This window comes from Cydia strobilella, chromosome 5 (genome assembly GCF_947568885.1).
Source record: "Cydia strobilella chromosome 5, ilCydStro3.1, whole genome shotgun sequence".
In the NCBI taxonomy this organism is placed as follows: Eukaryota; Metazoa; Arthropoda; class Insecta; order Lepidoptera; family Tortricidae; genus Cydia; species Cydia strobilella.
This window is the reverse complement of record NC_086045.1, coordinates 8,531,170-8,550,328: the sequence shown is the minus strand read 5'-3', so window position 1 is coordinate 8,550,328 and position 19,159 is coordinate 8,531,170.

Below are 19,159 nucleotides of genomic sequence, written 5' to 3'. Positions count from 1 at the left end.
ACGCACCCAATTTCAAAACTGTTCTTGAGATTTCAACCTTTGTCCTAAGTCGATAGTACATATGAAAAACACTGACCTGTTATTTGTGATAATTGAACCAAATCTCAAATTATCCGATATTATAACATTTATGTGTGTGATATAAGTGAATCTATAATTCCTAATAATGGTTGTATGAAATGCAAGTGTTGCCTATGTATTATTATTTTTTATTTTTTTATTTTATGTATCTACAATAATGCCTTTAAAGTATGTTGCTAGGACTTAAATAATGTCAATTTTGGCGATACATGTTTTTCGAGCTACCATACAATACGGGCAGTATATAAGCATCCTGGAAGACATAAGCAAATCAAAAATCGATTAATTTTTTCAAGAGAAGGGCTAACATTTATTTGGTGCTCTTTTATATTCTTACCCCGTTCATAGTGCGTCTTTTGATATACATAGACATAAAGCCTTTTTTGGTTGGTTGATAATTATCAGAATAAAATATGCTCGTCATTATTCGTACGATGCATAATTTGAAATCTGTAAGTCCTAGCACTGCAGCGTACCTAATTTAATTGTTATAGAAAATTTAATAAAGAACATTTTGTTCATTACCAGTTTTTTTTGCCGTTTCCGTTTCCGTTTTTCTAATAACAATCAAAAACTGCAAATGGGGACACAAAAGTGGGGAGAAACATCCATTCTAACTTATTTGCACTTATATTTTTACTTACATAAGCTTAAAATGCTTTCTTCTAGTTGGGGCTGTAGTTTGAGCTTACACGCCGAACTTTTATCGCAATAATTACTTTATGAAAGTTTTTCATTTTTGGTAGGTATAGACAACTTTAAAACGTCCAAAATTACACCATGTACTGCACAGGCAATAGGTACTTCGATTTCTTTAAAATAAAGTCATTGAAAGCTCTTAATAGGATTAGACCAAGATTTGGAACGATTTTGATAGCACACGCAGTGCAATACGTCATAATTTCATAGAAGTTCGACATTTCACACTGAACATTTGAAATTGAACTCTACTTATTTGGATCCTAAAACAACACTGCTGTGCTGGAAACCTGCACTGAAAATTCCGTATCCAATAAAACCCTGATGAAGTAGGGAAACTTCCTAGCGATGCAATCATGAACGATTCTCTATAAAAAAGTAATAAAAAGAAAATAAAGCAATCGCCTCCAAAGGTGAATCTCAATAAAGGTTCTACTCCGTTTTATTTAGCGGCGGCGCATATTACGGCTGAACTTTTGAAAGGGGTGAAGGAGCGTACTGAATTCAGGAATACAACGAAAAGGTGGTACCTGAATACGAATAAATTGGAATTGATAGAGACGATGGTAAAATAGGGAAACTACGCTTTAATATGGGTAAAATTCACGGAGATACGATTTACCTGCTTACCTGCTTACCTGGATACCTGCTTTAAAAAAAGTTATTTTGTATATTCGCCATGTAATAACATACGTACACAATGTAACGTAAGTTATTAACATGGCAATATTTATAATTTTAAAACTAACACGAGACTTAATCGCGTACAAACTTACGTTTATTTATGTCCTGACCTTTCGAACGTGACGTTACGTTCGTGGTCACAGGCAGACTGGCGAGGAATTATTGTATCAACATACAGGATGGACAGCCGGCAACCTAGACGAAAACCGAGGAGGAAGCACCCAGATGTTGCAAGACTTTTATGCCCTATGTCAAGGGGGTGACGGACAAGGTCGGTAAGGTACTAAGGAAGTATTCCATACAAACTGTGTACATGCCGTTGTCCAAGGTGGCGGGGCAACTAAGGTCAGCAAAAGATGTTATCCCTTATCAAACACCTGGCGTTTATAAGATTGAATGCAGCTGTGGTAGTTTCTTTATTTGGGAAACCAAACGCACTATAGCGGAAAGGGTCAAGGAACATATCGCAGCTGTTAAAAAACGTCAAATAAATAAGTCTGCGGTAGCCGAACATTTGCTACAGTCGGGACCAAACCACTGGATTGAGCTCCATAATCCCAAAGTCCTCTCAACGGAACGTCTTTACTACAGCAGGAAGGTACGTGAAGCAATTGAAATCAGAAAACATCGAAATTTCAATCAAAATGAGGGACAGGGGATTTCGTCTTCGTGGAATCCAGTAATTAGCAAATGTAAGAGGGAAAAACCATCCCGCCACATACCATCGGATGTCGTGAGTGTTGTGTGTAGGCAAAGTGACAACCCTAGCGCACAAGTTAATAATCAAGATCAGTTGCGGGTAGTTCGCAAAACCCGCGCGGCAAGAAGATGTTGATACAATTCCTCGCCAGTCTGCCTGTGACCACGAACGTAACATCACGTTCGAAACGTCAGACCATAAATAAACGTAAGTTTGTACGCGATTAAGTCGATTAAGTGTTAGTTTTAAAATTATGAGTGAAAGTCGTGTTAGTTTAAATTAGTATATGGCAATAAATTTTTTTAACTTAATAAGTACACGTTTTACAAAATGTCAAAATAATGTAATGTATCAATAAAATGTATTGGCGCTATTTACGCTGTAATATAAATTTACAAAACCATCAAACGCTTTTTTTTTCTTATTTAATTAGTTAGCTTTCTTGCGAATATTGCAGCCATTAGGGCTGAGTTACATCACTGTAGACGCCTAACCAGCAAAACTGTTATAATTAAAAACAGAACATTTTTCAGAGGTCTTCGCTTTAATTAAGAATACTTTTTTGCCTGTCCTAAAAGAGTTTCGTTCGGCTTAATTACGGTTAATTCTCCCTCCCCTTGTCATCTATTCTGTCTAAAGTCGTAGAAAAAGTCTGTGAGACAGACTTCAGTTAATGTGGTTATCGAAAACTACTAAGGGCCACTTGTACCATCCCACTAACCCGGGGTTGACCCGTTTAACCGTTAACCCAGTGTCAAATTATACTGATAACCAAACTCCAGGTTTAACAAAAAGGATAAGCAAAATGTCATCTCATTCGAATCTCAAGCAATCCAACGGGGAAATATGTTTATTCACATTACAGAACAATGCAAATATAAGAATATAATACTCTATTTGTTCATATTATTGTGTTTCTAATTATAAGTTAAAATTAGTGGTGTCGATCTAAATCAGTTCAGGTTTAAGCGTGAAGAGCAGGGACCGGACAACCCTTTCCGCGATAAAACCCTTTCAATGGGCGTCACTTAAACACGGCTAACACATTGAAAGACTTTCCCTTTTGAACTGCAAGCCCATTCATACCCTTACCTTTGACTAACCCTTACCGAAAAGCTAACCAAAAATAAGGCTAGCTCTTAATAAGGGTTACCCTTATCTTTAAGCGCCTTTTATAAAGGTTATAAAGGTGTGAAAGAGACAGGATTAGTATATATCTACGGTAGTGTATGAAAAGAAAAGAAAATACGTGCCTAGTCAAAGAACGCCGCCGTCGCCGCCAACGATCGCTCGGATTCGAAGTAATGTGTGCTTTATGAACAAGGTAAACGACTTAAATTAGCACGCTTATATGCTAAAAGGGAAGCCCTTTATAAGGCTAACCCTTATAAGCAATATGCAAGGTGTTGGTGAGCGGATGATAAGGGTTTTGTAAGGGTATTTGGGCTACCGATTACTCAAGTGTGGTAGCTTTATATAAGGGTTTTTAAAAGCAAAACAAAGTGTTTCGTCTGGCAAAGGGTATGGTGAGTTAAGCCTTATGCAATACCCTTATAAAACCCCGATAAGGGATAGCGGGCCGGTCCCTGGTGAAGAGGTAACAGCAAGACACAGACCGAGTTATTTTCGTATTTATAATATTAATAGTAGAGATGTTGTTATTTATATATATATATATATATATATATACGATTATTTGTGTAATAATTTTATTTTTCTCTTATTTTTCACTATCTGTTTATTTTACGAGTCGTTCATTTCCTGCCACCCAAAGGTTGCCTAAAAGAGATCGCTTCTTAAGTTCTTAGCGATACGAGTAAGACCGCCTGTTCCTACCTAAATCCGGGTACCTACTCTGATTATTCTCCTTGTAATTTTTTTTATTTCATTTATAGGTGCTATAAAGACTTAACTTATTACCCGACGAGGCCTGCAAATCCAGTCTGTCTGGCAGACTATTGCAGCCCACTTTGTAAGTGGCTCTGTAATGACGAGTTTTAAAGGGCCGCGTAACATTCTTTCTTTAGTAGCGCAATTTTATGAGCGGAATTTTTGGACGAAAAACAAATTACAACACAATATATAAACCTAAAGGTGACATTCCGATTGCAACTGCAGCTGCATTACTGCTACAGCGTTGATGCCGCCGCTGTATCTGTCAATTTCCTTGACAAAATGGTTGAATATCGCCGCATCCGTCACTCATTTTATCAAGTACGAGTAAATTGACAGATACAGCGTCCACGTAAAGGTCGCAACAGAAATGTCACAACAGAAATACCGCTGCAGTTGACATTCGAATTTCACCTTAATGAACATACCTAATACTTGTCATGGAACTAAGAAATTCAATTTTATGCCATACAAAATCAATTACTGTGAAATGCGTAGTGCATAATATATATAAACTATACACTACATATTAGTAAAATTTAGGCAGGCGTTTGACCACGATCCCACCTGATGGTAAGTGATGATGTGGTCTACGGTAGAGCACGCTTACCTATTAACTCTTGCCTTGAATAGTGTACAGTCAACAATACCATTCGCCTAGCACCTTTGCATACAAACTCCTATGCAGGGGGGGGGGTTACCTTTTCTCTGCAGCTGACTGTACCTATTAGCGTTTGTGACATAAGCATGTATTGTGAGGAGTCATGGTTTTTTACTAAAATTTAAACAAATGTGTTAATATGTTGTTACATGTTTATATTATTTGTATAATTACCTATTTATATTACAGGATTTACAGGTTTGAGTGTGGGGTGAGGCGTGGACGATTGAGCTTACCAACGCTCTTCAATTCAAAGTCAGTCAAATATCAGAGCAATTTATTGATGCAGTTATTATTATTCTTAAAAACATTGAATTATTATAAATATGTCAAACTTAATAATAAGAATATCAGAAAAGGATCGTCAAACACCAAAATTGCATAAAAAAATACTAGTCTAGAAACCTTCTTGAATAAAAATCTTAATAATAAATAATTAATTATTTTCAATCACAATCCCACGGTGTTTCATCATTCATGTAGTCTTGTGTGCTTTAGAGATAAGTTTACAGTTTACATATTTTTTTTAATTTATTAACAGATAATTCAGTGATGATATTTGGAAGTTTATACAATTACCCATGAATGATTTTTTTATGGAGCCGAGTGAAGGGCACGGCGAGTTTATGCTTATTTCTAGTATTAATCTTATGTATGTCACATTTGTATGTTAACGAACTTATGGAAGCGCTCAGCAGCATTCATGTCGGGTGTTTTAGACGGAGTATATAACAATATAAGTTACGCGGACGACATAGTGCTTATGAGCGCCACGGTCTGTGACATACGTAGGTTGCTCAATGTGAACTAGGCCTATGCAAGTCACGAGCCCGAAATACAAAACAACAAGTAGTCAGAGTTCCTAACAATTTAATTGAATGGAAATCCTATGGATCGGGTAACCCAATTGAAATATTTACGCCTTGAGGTTGCGGCCGACCTCCCATACATTGGTAACAAGATACAAGACATTTATTGGTAAAAGTTAATGTTTTACAGGTCAGTAAATAGGTAGGTACATAGTAGGTACAACATTTCTAGAGTAGCTTTTAGGTTATAGGTATAATGATAGGCTTAGGTACCCTTTTGAGTGTTATTTCTTCTCTTCTTCTTTGTCCTCGCCTTATCCCGTTACGCGGGGTCGGCTTTCCTAATCTTGAGGCGCCACTTTGTTCGCTGATATGCGTCGTCACTGGACAGGCCCAACTCCTTCATGTCTCTCCGGACATTCGTCAGCCAGATAGTTACTGGCCTGCCCCTTCCTCCCTTTGCTGCAGCCATGGAAAGACACTTTTTCACAACATTTTGAGTGTTATTTATTAACAAAATATGGTTAGTAGGAGTCCGATTCTGATTATAATTTCTCTTTCATTTCTGGACCACAAGTTACAAGATCACATACTTACATAATCATTTATTTCAGGCATAACCCATAAATGTTAAAATTTACAATTACATAAAAACCTAATAATATGCAAAATGTCAAATGTCAAATCATTTATTTGCCATACGTACACCGTACGTAATAATTGAGTAACCTTATAATTTAAGCATCACAATTTATGTTACCATTAAAATTATTATTATTTGAATAAATGGTAAAATTAATCAAAACTCAAAACAATTCAACTAAAAAATTACACATAAAACTATTAAAATTACAATTATTACGATATTATTAAAGCATACATATCTTAAATTGTTTGGTGGGTCATACATGTGCAATCGTTACAGAACGGAGTCATGGACTATTTAAGTAATCTAGAAGGATAATCATATTTAAATAGACGCTTATATTAAAAGAGATAATTATCTCTGAAAGTTAAGTTCTACGGCACCCGTTAGCGTAAACGGGCAATTCTTGCAGTCATTAAGTAAATTAAACCAATGTTATTAAATTTATGTACTTAATACTGTAGAAAGAGGGTATAATATGCATTTATGGCAACCTTACAGAGGTACAGGGTAGAAATACAGGGTGGCTAAAAAATAAGTGCATTCCCGTAACCAGGGAAGGGAGGTTTTGGGATTATACTGAGCAACTTTTACTATGGGACCAACAACGAAATCGCGAAACAAAATTACCCTTCCATAGAAAATGGTCCAGCCAAACTGTATGAAACAGCCAAATTTTTTTTTCGCGATTTGGGGGTTGGTCCCATAGTAAAAGTTGCTCAGTATATAACATTTAAAACTTTCGCGGTTTGAACACATATTAAATCACATTTACAAACGGGTCTATCGCGAAAGGTAACAAAATAAATTCGGGATAGACCCGTTTGTAAATGTGATTTAATATGTTGCTCAGTATAATCCCAAAATTCCCAAAACCTCCCTGGCAACGGGAATGCACTTATTTTTTAGCCACCGTGTTTAAAAAATGTTCTGGAACTGTATTTGGAAGTAGCGGGAAGTTCGTGTGCGCATTGACATGTTCAAGAACAGAAGTTGTTATTTGTTTCTTAATGTTCTCATTAACCCCTCACAAGTGGCCCCTATGTTTAAAATTCATTTGTTGACGTTACATGTCCGTCTAGGTCACAGACTTACATATTTATGTGTACTTTTTTAACTTAATTGATTGTAGTTTCGGAGAAAATAGGCTCTAACAGACAGACAGACGGACAGACAGACGCAAGAGTGAACTTAGAAGGGTTCCGTTTTTTCCTCGAGGTACGGAACCCTAAAAACACGTACAAAGCGCTGCGAAGGTACTTCCTTATGCTTATAATGTACATGATACTTACTAATAGCTCCCGTTAAGCTTATTCTGACAGAAAGGTAACTACGAAACCCGACACTGAGTATGGCCGGACATGCTCTTGGCCGATTTTTAGGGTTCCGTACCCAAAGGGTTAAAACGGGACCATTACTAAGACTCCGCTCGCTGTCTGCCTGTCTGTCCGTCTGTCACCAGGCTATATCTCGTGAACCGTGATAGCTAGACAGTTGAAATTTTCACACATGATGTATTTCAGTTACCGCTATAACAACAAATACTAAAAACAGAATAAAATAAATAATTAAGTGAGGCTCCCATACAAGAAACGTGATTTTTTTGCCGTCTTTTGCGTAATGGTACGGAAACCTTCGTGCGCGAGTCTGACTCGCACTTGGCCGGTTTTTATTTATTTAAACTTTATTACACAAGATACAACACTTTTTAGAAATGGCACACTATAAAATTAAAATAATAAACCTAACTTATTTTCCTAGCACTCAATAAGTAATGCTTGTCTTCTTGAATTTTATTGACGAAGTTTTTTTTTCATATGTACTTAATGTTATTAAATTAGGTAGTGAATATATTTTACGTTATCTTCCCCTTGAAACGTTTATATTTCTTGGTGTAATTTATTAATTTAATACTTCAAATTTAGCAATTCCATTTTGGTTAATTTACATTTTTTGTTTGGAAATAACGTTGCTCTTATTTTTGTCACCGAACTGATAATAAAATATGCATTACGGATCTCTATTGTTTCCCATATAGTTTTAAGTCATAATGTTTTGTTTGTCCACATTTTCGTTAGTCATAATTTGGTTTTTCTCAGAAACGCGTAATTTTTCAGGATTGCCATAAAACAAATCTAACCTAACCTAACCTTCTATAGGATAACCTGAGGTAAATACTGAAAGTTAACGGTTTCAGAATTATGACTAATGATAATATGACATTTATTACATTATGACTTTCAATAATTATGTCAAACAAAGGGACCCCATGCAGTACACATATTACAAAAATTGTGACCCGTGTATCATATCGATTAAGATAGGGCAATAAAAACATTTGCCCCGGTTCGTTTTACCTTTTTATATTTTATATAAGCAATTTAAGGGCCACTTGCGCGTTCTAGGGTTAGCCAACTAACTCTGAGTTAACTGTTAGTACAGGGTTAAACTGTACTCTATAAACGGTTAAGGGTCCTACATATATCGACGAAAAACCTATATATCTGCGCTTTTATGTATTGTTCAATAAGAGCGAAAATGTCGTCATTCGGCTCGGCTCGCATCGGCCGGCGCCTGCCGAAGCACCGACTCCTACATCTAATACACCTATTAAATTATTAAAATAATAGTGGAGATGAGACACAGATGATTTCCAATTACATTAAATTTAGCCATTTAGATTATGGAATGATCAGTAGGTATACAACGTCGATTACTACTTCTGGTTATAAGGTTTTATCAATATTATCTTAAGTCGCTAGCTAATTTTATTGAGCTGATCATATTTCCGGACGACGCGGCGCAAATTCCAATAAAATTTCGCAAGATAAGAAAAATGTGCATGATACGCGTTCATGATAATGAAATTGCAGGCGGTTGCGGGCGCCGTAAGAAAAATGGTAAAATTTGTGGCGTTATAAAATAATATCGTTAAACATAAAGAAAAATGGGAGCCCTGTAGGACGGCCGAGCTTCTCTCCGAAATTGCAAGTCGTATATTACACAGGGAATTTTCAATTACGGCAATCCTGCGGTTTTTCATTCGTAATGTGACTTCAGGCACCATTTCGAGTTGGCCGTTCATAACTGCCTCACGCTTTGTAGCATTTGAAACCTACGAGTCAAATATAAAAGTCGGACTCGCCCACCGAGGGTACTTTTTAGTATTTGTTGTTATAGCGGCAACAGAAATACATCATCTGTTAAAATGTTAACTATCATGGTTGATGAGATACAGCCTGGTGACAGACAGACGGACAGACGGACAGACGGACAGACGGACAGGCGGACAGACGGACAGAGGAGTCTTAGTAATAGGGTCCCGTTTTTACCCTTGGATACGGAACCTTAAAAATCCCATATTGCTTTTCTAGAATGAAAATCATTTGACGACGGAGCGGTTATCGATTTTTTAATCATCTTCGGATTCCCTTTGCTATCGCAGTTTTGCAATCATCATAGCAATTTCAACCTTTGGCACACCAGCTCATAAAAGTGACATAGATCTTTTTTGGAACCATTGGCACAGATTTGTAATCCGCGATATTTATCTTTCTCTGGTACGTACTTATTTTATTACATCTGACTGGATTTTAAATATAATATGATCATGATGTATTCGCTACAAGTAAACAATTTGTTGAATTTTCAAAGTCGCGACTTACTGCTTACAACAATAGTGGTTCTGGGTTGGAATTCCGGGATAGGTATTTATTTGCTTGATGGGGACAGATTGTTCTTGCGTCATGGAAAAATCTATATATTCAAAAATGTATATTATAGGGTGGGCCAATGATAAATGCATTTTAACGAAAGACGTCGATACGAAAAGAGAATTTATCACTGGCCCACCCTATACTTATTGATATGGTTTCATAAAAATAAAAAAACACTAAAGTCTGAATAGTTCATCGAATCTACTATAATTAGACCATTTCAAACAAAAATTAGTTCAGTTTAAATCTCATTTATAAATCAATTAACTTGAAAAAAAACTGGTCAAGTGCGAGTCAGACTCGCGGATCAAGGGTTCCGTAGATCACACAATTTAAAAAAAAAAAAATTTAAACTAGAAACGTGAGTGAAATGTCTTAAAAAACCCGAATGAGTCAGATCAAAAACCAGATATAACGGGAAGTGTTATGGTTAGCTTGGATAGGAAGATTAAATGCCGAACAATAGTACAAAGTGTCCAAATGCGAAGACCGAAGGCCGACCTCCGCGTAGAGCTGAAAGCTCGGATCGTCCGACGGGTTCACGTTTGCCACAACTTACGCAAGTATTTTAAGAGCAAAGGCCGAAGAGAGAGCTGCATGAATATAATGCTCAAACATGTAACAATAGTACCTACAAATACCTAATCAATCAATACGAGTAGTACCTACAAGTACCATTGCGGCTGTGTGCCAGATACAGCCTAGTCGCTTTTTTGTGTTAAGTCCGACTTACGCTTGAACCTAAAGGCACGCCTCTCTCGGATGCTTCTAATCTTCGGCCCCACGATGTTTTGGAGCCGCCGGGGTTGAGCCGCACGGACGGTAAGAGGCCAGATGGACTTACCTTGATTCCGTGGCGGAGGGGGCGCTGCCTTTTGTGGGTTGCAACTTGTGTTAGCGTAGCACTTATGCTGCATCCCATTTGAGGCAGACCACAAGCTGTGCGGGCTGAGCAGCGGAGTCCGCGGCAAGGGCTAAGCACGCGAAGTATTCCGCGTTGGAATCTTCGTATGACATGTTGTTATGGTCGCGAGGTCTACAGTTCACACCACCAATACGCTTGTGTAGATAATGTACCTACTTTCACAAAATCACAATAACATAAATAAATCACGTATTGTCACTAAAGCTTTCACCTAGCGCCAGATGATACAAATCCATTTACTTATTTTTGGTTAAATGTTTTGAATCGTTTAATCTATTCCATGAAGACACCTGTTTGGGAAAGATTTTCATTGTGATTTCATTTTTTCATTACATCATTTCGTCTGGCGGGAGGAAATTAAACGTTTTATCAGGGATAAGTCTCGCTTTTTCATTGTAGCTCGAATTGACTAAATTTTCCAATATAAAACAAGATAATCAAGATAGCCATTTACAACCTTTTAAGTTTTCACTTTATATCAAAGCTGCTGTATCTTACAGGATCCTTTTGTGACGATATTTTAGATAAGATAAGATAAGATAAGATAAGATATTTATTTATTGTACAACCGACAACCGTTCTTTATTGTTTAGTTAATGAAAGACTTACATAATAAATACACCATAATTCAGCTTCATAATCTGGATGATATTTACTTTTCTACTACATGTAGGTACCTAGTGGAGAGGAGAGCGGAGTCTAAAACGGTTACACCGCCTAAAGCAGGTAGGCGCGGTTTTATTGCGAAATTAAGTGCGAATATCAAAGAATGCATATCCAATGATTATTTGAACACTCCTGAGTTTTTGTAAATTCCGATCGGGCACCAGTTAGTTAGCTACTAGACCAATAAAGTTAAAAGAATTATGTCCTGAGTTTTTGTAAATTCCGATCGGGCACCAGATATAAATTAACTACATGCAAAATAAAGAAATTGATTAGTTTGTTTTAACTACGAAAGAACCTGTACCATTGGATATTTCAAAAACTGGTCTATGACGATAGCCGCGTAAGCTGAAGACGCGGGTTCGATTCCCGCCTCGGCCACCGGTGGACTTGATCACTTTTTCTTTAGTGTATGATATCTATTTCAGTTTATAATTTATATATAGTTATGTGGCTACCTACTTAAAAACACATAAAAATAGTATAAGTTTTTATGTGTTTTTAATTATAAGTCTGTTACTCTGTCACCTAGACATATTTGTGCCAAATCTTCGCCTGCTAAACTTGGCAGGGAGACAAATCTGCTAGACAGATCCGAAGGACACGTCTATTATATCAGAATAGGCCAATAAATGCCAATTCGTGCACTAAATATTTGTCGGTGGTAAGCATATTTTAGACAGTAAATTTTTCTCTTTTCGGAAGCACATTAACGTAACGTGTTTTTCATTAGTCCTCGGATATTGTTCGTCCGTATTTGTCTATTACTGTTCCTAATATTATGAGTCTTGGCACATGTGTTTCTATGAGACTGACAAGTCTCTAAACATAATTATCCATTTGCACTCTTCTTTATAATGTTAGTCTCATAACAGAAAAGCAAAAAAAGAATTACTCAAATCAGACCACGGGTGTCGGAGTAATCGGTGAACGTACATAAAAAAATAGCCACAGCCGAATATAGAACCTCCTCCTTCTATGAAATTTAAGTCGGTAAAAACAGTAAAGACTATATCGTTAAGTATAAAGACAAGTTTTATTTACTTAGCCATATATTTTTTTTGGTATTACATACATTTTTATTTAAAAATTAAATTACACGTGTTTAACTTTATTTAATGCTTTAATAAGGTGCAGTACACATGTCGTCCTGGGAGCTCGACGTAAATCATTATTAGACAACGAGTAACAATAACGACTTCGGACAAATACTTACTACAAGAAAATTTACGATGTGCTAACAAATCGATATTACACCAAAAAAAATCGTATTATGCGAGTCGCAATTACACATGATTCGTAAAGATAAACATCTGGGCATAGTGTAATCATTTCTTTTAGTTAAAAAAAGGTTTGGACATGTGCATGGTGGCCTTTTAGAGAATATGGTAAGTATGTTACTTACGACAAGTCCGACTGGCATCCAATATAACTATCATGGAGCGTTTCTATCAACCCGCTCTAGTGATGGTTCAACGCCATGAATGTCCATTAGGCTTTGGTTTTTAGCTGATTCTTTTAGCTGTCTCCCTCATTTCGCTTGCATCAGAAATTGAAGGAAATCCAAAACATACGTGAAAAATCGTATTTATGCAAAAATACAAATTCACCACATTTATTTCGCAGCTGCTCAATTGAGCAATCATCAAGAGGACACCTAGATAACATGTTTAGGCAGCTTATTAACCTTTTGTTTCTTTTGACCAAATTGAAAATCCATGTACTATAGGGCTGAACCAGTATTATCCTTTTAGATTTAAGACATATGAATGACTAAAGCTGACCTGTTAAATTTGGACTTTTTTCGCCCTTGAACCAATATTGGCCGAAGCGCCGAATATCTGCGACCGAATATTCGGCATGATATGCGAACATTTTTAAGTCACAATTATTATGAAAACTGTTTGTCAACAAAGCACAACGTTTGCTAAGACATATTTTTTGTTAAACAGAATTAAAGAATGTAGTTAATCAATCAAATCAGACCCATGATAACTGAAAAATATTTTGTAATCAACAAGTGCTCAAAAAGGGGTCTTGGTCTTTAACAACTTACATTTTTAACATATTATATCTAGTTTTTGGTTATTTTTATTATGTATTTTTTCCTTTTAGGTAGGTGCAACAGATATTCGGTATTTGGCCGAATGTTGCCTACTATTCGAATGTGAATATGAAAGTGGTCGAATAGACCGCATACCGAATAGTTGCCGAATATTCGTGGCATCTCTAGTATATACCTATACACTTTGTAATTATTATTACAAAAATCCCCAAAGGTTACACTTTAAATCCTCAAGAAGTTCAAAGCATTATGCAAAGAAACGTATTTCAAAAAGAAATCCACTGTGGGTGATATAACACCCGCTGCGCACGTTGCTGTGCTTCTTATGAAGGAGCTAATTATGAAAGCGGTAAATTTGAAAAGTGGAAGCAAAGAAATATTTCGACGTAATTAAGCCCTCGGAAAATCTTTTAAGCAAAGAGAGAGAATAAATAATAAATGGTCCAGCAGAATTAACTTTGTGTACTTTTTTGAGTAGGTACGTACCTACGTACGTTACCTACGTAATTTTGACATTTACAATTTTGTAATTTTTATTTGGAGATAATTTTATTCTACATTCCTTTGCCAAAGCCTGATAATGCTTTAATATTCTTTTACGTTCTTAAAACCTTTCTTTAATCTTCCAAACAAATGCAAGATACCTACCTTCCTTAAGTAAATATATACAATGGTTATTTAATTTTATTTGTGTTACGTTACTTGGAAATCGCACACGGCAATAAATCCAAACGCAACTAACAGGCCATTTCACTCGTACTTGTCTGTACATGTACCTATTGGCGCGAGCGAGACGCACGAATTGGCCTGTGTGTCTACCTAGTATCCGCGATGAACGCTTTATTTATATTAATAAGAATATTAAGGGATATTTGAACCAGCACAACCCAGCAGAACCCGCGAACCGGAAAACGCAGCAGGAAAAGACCCACAACAAGATGGTCCGACGATTTGGTTAAAGTCGCGGGGAGCCGATGGATGAGAGCGGTGCAAGACCGGTCGTTGTGGAGATCCCTGGGGGAGGCCTATGTCCAGCAGTGGACGAATCATGATTTAAAATAATAATATTACTGTGAGATTTTACGCCTTGCAATGTAAGTCGTTATATTTATTAAAAAAATAAAACGTGTTACATTGATAGGTAACTACCGTCACTATAAAATAATATATATTAGGCAACAATTTATGAAAAGTAGGTACCTACAGAATAAGTCAAGTGACTTGGTTATACCTGTCTCACAACTTTTTTGGCTGTCTGACTAGAACTTTTTTAACGTGTTACTCGTACATTATAGATAGTGGGATAAAATATTTCCCAATTCCGAAATACTACTTTATAAGTATACAAATTATATCGCAGATAAATTAAAAAAGAGATGTCAAGGTGAACTTTATTTACATAGCAGCTCAATGAGATTCTTACTAAGCTAAGTAATTTCGCGAGTTTCGTCTTATTTTTGTTTTGTTTAGATTACTTTTCTTTGGGTAAATACAGTTAACGGATATAACAGTTATTTACAGGTCCGTCCGTCTCAGAACTTTTAAATGGAATTAAAAATTAACTCGGTTTATATAACGATATTAAGTAATATGTACAGCCAGCAAAACTAAGTCAGCTTTAGCACTCTTTAATAGATTTGCTGACTGTAACTAGCCTGCCAAGATACGGCCCTGTGTTACAGTAACCTTATAAAAGTTATAAATTAAAAAAATCCGGCCAAGATCATGTCGGGCCATACCCAGTGTAGGGTTTCGTACTACCAGCGATGTCAGCATGGTTACATTTTTATCACCTGTCACTATGCCTGTCACTTTCGCACTTACATACTTGTTAGAACGTGACAGGCGTGCTGACAGGCGATAAAAATGCTACCGTGCTCAGCCCGCTGGTCAGAATCTGTTCATAGGAATTCTGAGAAATCCAGGTAACTCTTTAAATGTTATAATTATGTACCTACATCTACAGTTATTGGTAAATGGGCAAAGTAAAGAATCGGCTTCACAGAATTTTAAATTAAAATAATTGTATGCTCTTTACAATACAATTATTTTATTTCAAACTTCGGTGAAGTCGATAATTTTTTTGCTAACCCAGCATGCAACTTAAATCATAACGTAATTAAAAGTAGAAAGTAAACAATAAAAGAAAATATTCGGCGAGAAATAAATAATTTAGCTTCAGTTGCGAAACTTTTTATCGTTTCCTTAAAACTTTCCCTCTTGCTTAATTACATTTTCATTTATCTTCCCTTTCATCCGTCCAATCTGTTAAAACTGCCGTGATTTGCAAAACACAGCCACGAAGCGACCGCTTTACTTATTTATTTGCAGTCTGCGATCGTTTGATACTCTCATCATCATCTTCCTCGCGTTATCCCGGCATTTTGCCACGGCTCATGGGAGCCTCGGGTCCGCTTGACAACAAATCCTAAGAATTGGCGTAGGCACTAGTTTTTACGAAAGCGATTGCCATCTGACCTTCCAACCCAGAGGGGGAAACTAGGCCTTGTTAGGATTAGTCCGGTTTCCTCACGATGTTTTCCTTCACCGAAAAGCGACTGGTATAAATATCAAATGATATTCCGTACATAAGTTCCGAAAAACTCATTAATACGAGCCGGGGGTTTGAACCCGCGACCTCCGGATTGAAAGTCGCACGCTCTTACCGCTAGGCCACCAGCGCTTCTCGCACGCTCTTACCGCTAGGTTTGATACTCATCATTTATGAATAATAATAATAACCTCATAGCAATAACCGAATCTTTTGACCAGCCAAAATTCAACACCATAACCGGCACTTTTCTTCACTATATTTACAATAGCCCCTACGCCTGTACACCCCCTACACCTTGGGACCGATTTACGATTTAAGCCCTTTTAGACGGGTTTTTTAAATGGGTAAGGATTGAGCACATCATATGGGAAAAGCATTCAACATCCTTACAGACTGGAAAGTTAAGGATTTGATGTATAACTTATTAGATGACCTAAGGGGAGCAAGAAGAAGATTTTGAGAACAGTTGTAGATATGGGTGTATACAACTTACTCACAAAATAAATATAGTTCCTATTTCGCCGACATAGGAGCTGTCGTAGCTATGGGTATTATTTTTGAGTTAGATATACCGGGTGTGGATTGTAACACGAGCAAATAATTAAAACATTTGTACTCCTCAAATAGTGACACTTTTGTTCAATAACTTAAAAATAGTTTTTTTTTTAAGTGAATTAAAAATCAAAACAAGTTATATTTTAAAGTCGCTAAACAAATGTTGGTCAGTATGAGGAGTACAGCCTACAGTTTAATTTTTTGCACGTATTACAGACCACACCCGGTACTATGTTCTCCCTTATTTTTACACTCGACTGTACAGATCACCTGAACACCGGACTGTTCTGAATACAAGTGGAAGCTATAACGCCGCAAATATGCTGGTCTATCAAGCAACTACACATTTGCCGCGTTTGCGGTTGAGACTTTGGGACCTTGGTGTCAGGATGCCCATAGTTTATTTAAAGATTTGAAGGAGATACTCCTCGACACCACCCTCATTCCTTGGCGGGGGAATGTAGCCAGCATTATAGGCACACTCCCGCAGAGAACAGATTTGGGGGACTTTTTTTGTTAGTTTTAAGTTCGTTTTTATTTATTTGTAATTTATTTTATAAGTGAAATTTTAGATATTTGAAAATTGTAAATGTGTGCAATAATTATGCTTATTTATGTATTTTGTGAATAATAAATTTAATACGTAGGCACGAGGGGTACGAGTATTCCCACATTATCCGATCCGATATCATAACGGAAGCTGCTAAAGAGTGCCCTATAATGGCATTAAAACCTTCGTTTTTGGTTATAAGTCTTCTGTTGCACAATAAACATTTAATAAATGAATAAATAAATATAAAAAAGCACTTTCAAAATGTTTACTTCTTTATGGTCGTATCCGACATCCGATGATCGGACCGGACAATGTAATAAACGCTCTAAGTATACCTTCCTTTAGAAGACGGCAGAAGACGAAAATGAAGAGAGAAATCGAAAATTTTATATAATATTGAAACTACGAGTCTTAAAAGTTAGTTAATAAATCACAAAAGGTGCTAATCAACAGAATCTCAATTAAAAGGAAACCATCACATCTTTAAGTATTATAGAGAGATGGTACCGAAGATCAAAAGTTAATAGACGATGCAAATCATTTTATATTTCAAATGTTGTTATTTCAGTTTGACATTTCGTTATTGTACTTTTTTTGCAAAGGTAGGCACTAACATAATTTTGAATAATTTCTAGTAAATAGATAACCATATTCTGTAGCTTTATTCAATATTTATTATAAAAACTTTTCATTGATACCTTACATAATTAGTGTCTTAAAATTGTCTTCGGTTGCCACAATAGTTACTCATGAACATCATGAGGTTTTTATCCCGTATATATATATTATATCTTTACTTGAAAATTATGGCCTTATGAACCGATTTTGCATGTACAACCAGCTTTATAGTTTATAGTCTATGACGGGTCATTATTTTTAGTATGTGGGTATTTTTCACTTTGTAGTTTTTCTTCAGTCACCCGTTGACCAAGAACGCTGTAAAGGGTTCGAAACGTCGGGATGTATTATAAATTCAATATATGCGATATAATCCGTTTTCATAGTTTTATTTCATTAGTGTCTTAAACATAACTTATTTACATAGGTAAAAGTAAAATAGCAAGTTAAATACTTGTATACCTCTTCAAGATTCACTGCTCATGAAAACAAAAGGATTTATACGGACTAGTTGCGTTAAAATGTATAAGCAATGAGTAGGTATGTATACCTATTAAAATAGTATGTTATAATGATTGATGACAGTGACGCACTTTGGGTTATACGTCATAATTTAATACCTCATGGTACGCTCCTTGTCCGTTCTTGACTATAATGGAATCTAAGTCTCTGGGCGGTACGTTATCGGACGGAGCCAGCGAGGGGATTGTCTGTCGAATTGGCACTGACGTGAGCTCAGCACCTGGCTCTTTCCGACGAAATTAAAAAACTTTCTGCTACACAAAAACTTGGTACCGTTCATTTAAATGCTAAGGGATTCGGTGTTAGTATTCATTTCGAGTTTTGTCAATCAAAGTGAATTCCACTTTTTATCAGTTAGAAACTTCTCGTGGTATTGGTATTTTTTAAGGTCCCTTCGACTTAAGTCGCTAATGCTATGTAAATGGGAGGGGCTCCGTTATATACGATACGAGGGTGGTTTGATAAGGCTTTGAGTAAAACATGCAACATTTTTTTAACTGTTTGGTGTCTTAACTCTTTGATTTGCTGGCTGACACTGACATAAGTTTTTTAGGTAATAGTAGAAAAATAAAAATGAAATCGGGTCATATTATTATGTCAGATGAGGTCGGGAAAATATTGGAAAATTGTGAAAAGTGACTTTCATGTGCTAATGAAACATTAATGTTTTCGTTGTCAAACTATCAAAGAGACTGAAGTTCGGCTTAAAATAAATTATGGGGTTTCTGCTTCTTCCCATGAAATAGTATACAGGTGGATTACAGAATTTCGGTGTGGACGTATGACCACCATTGACAAAGAACGCTCTGGAA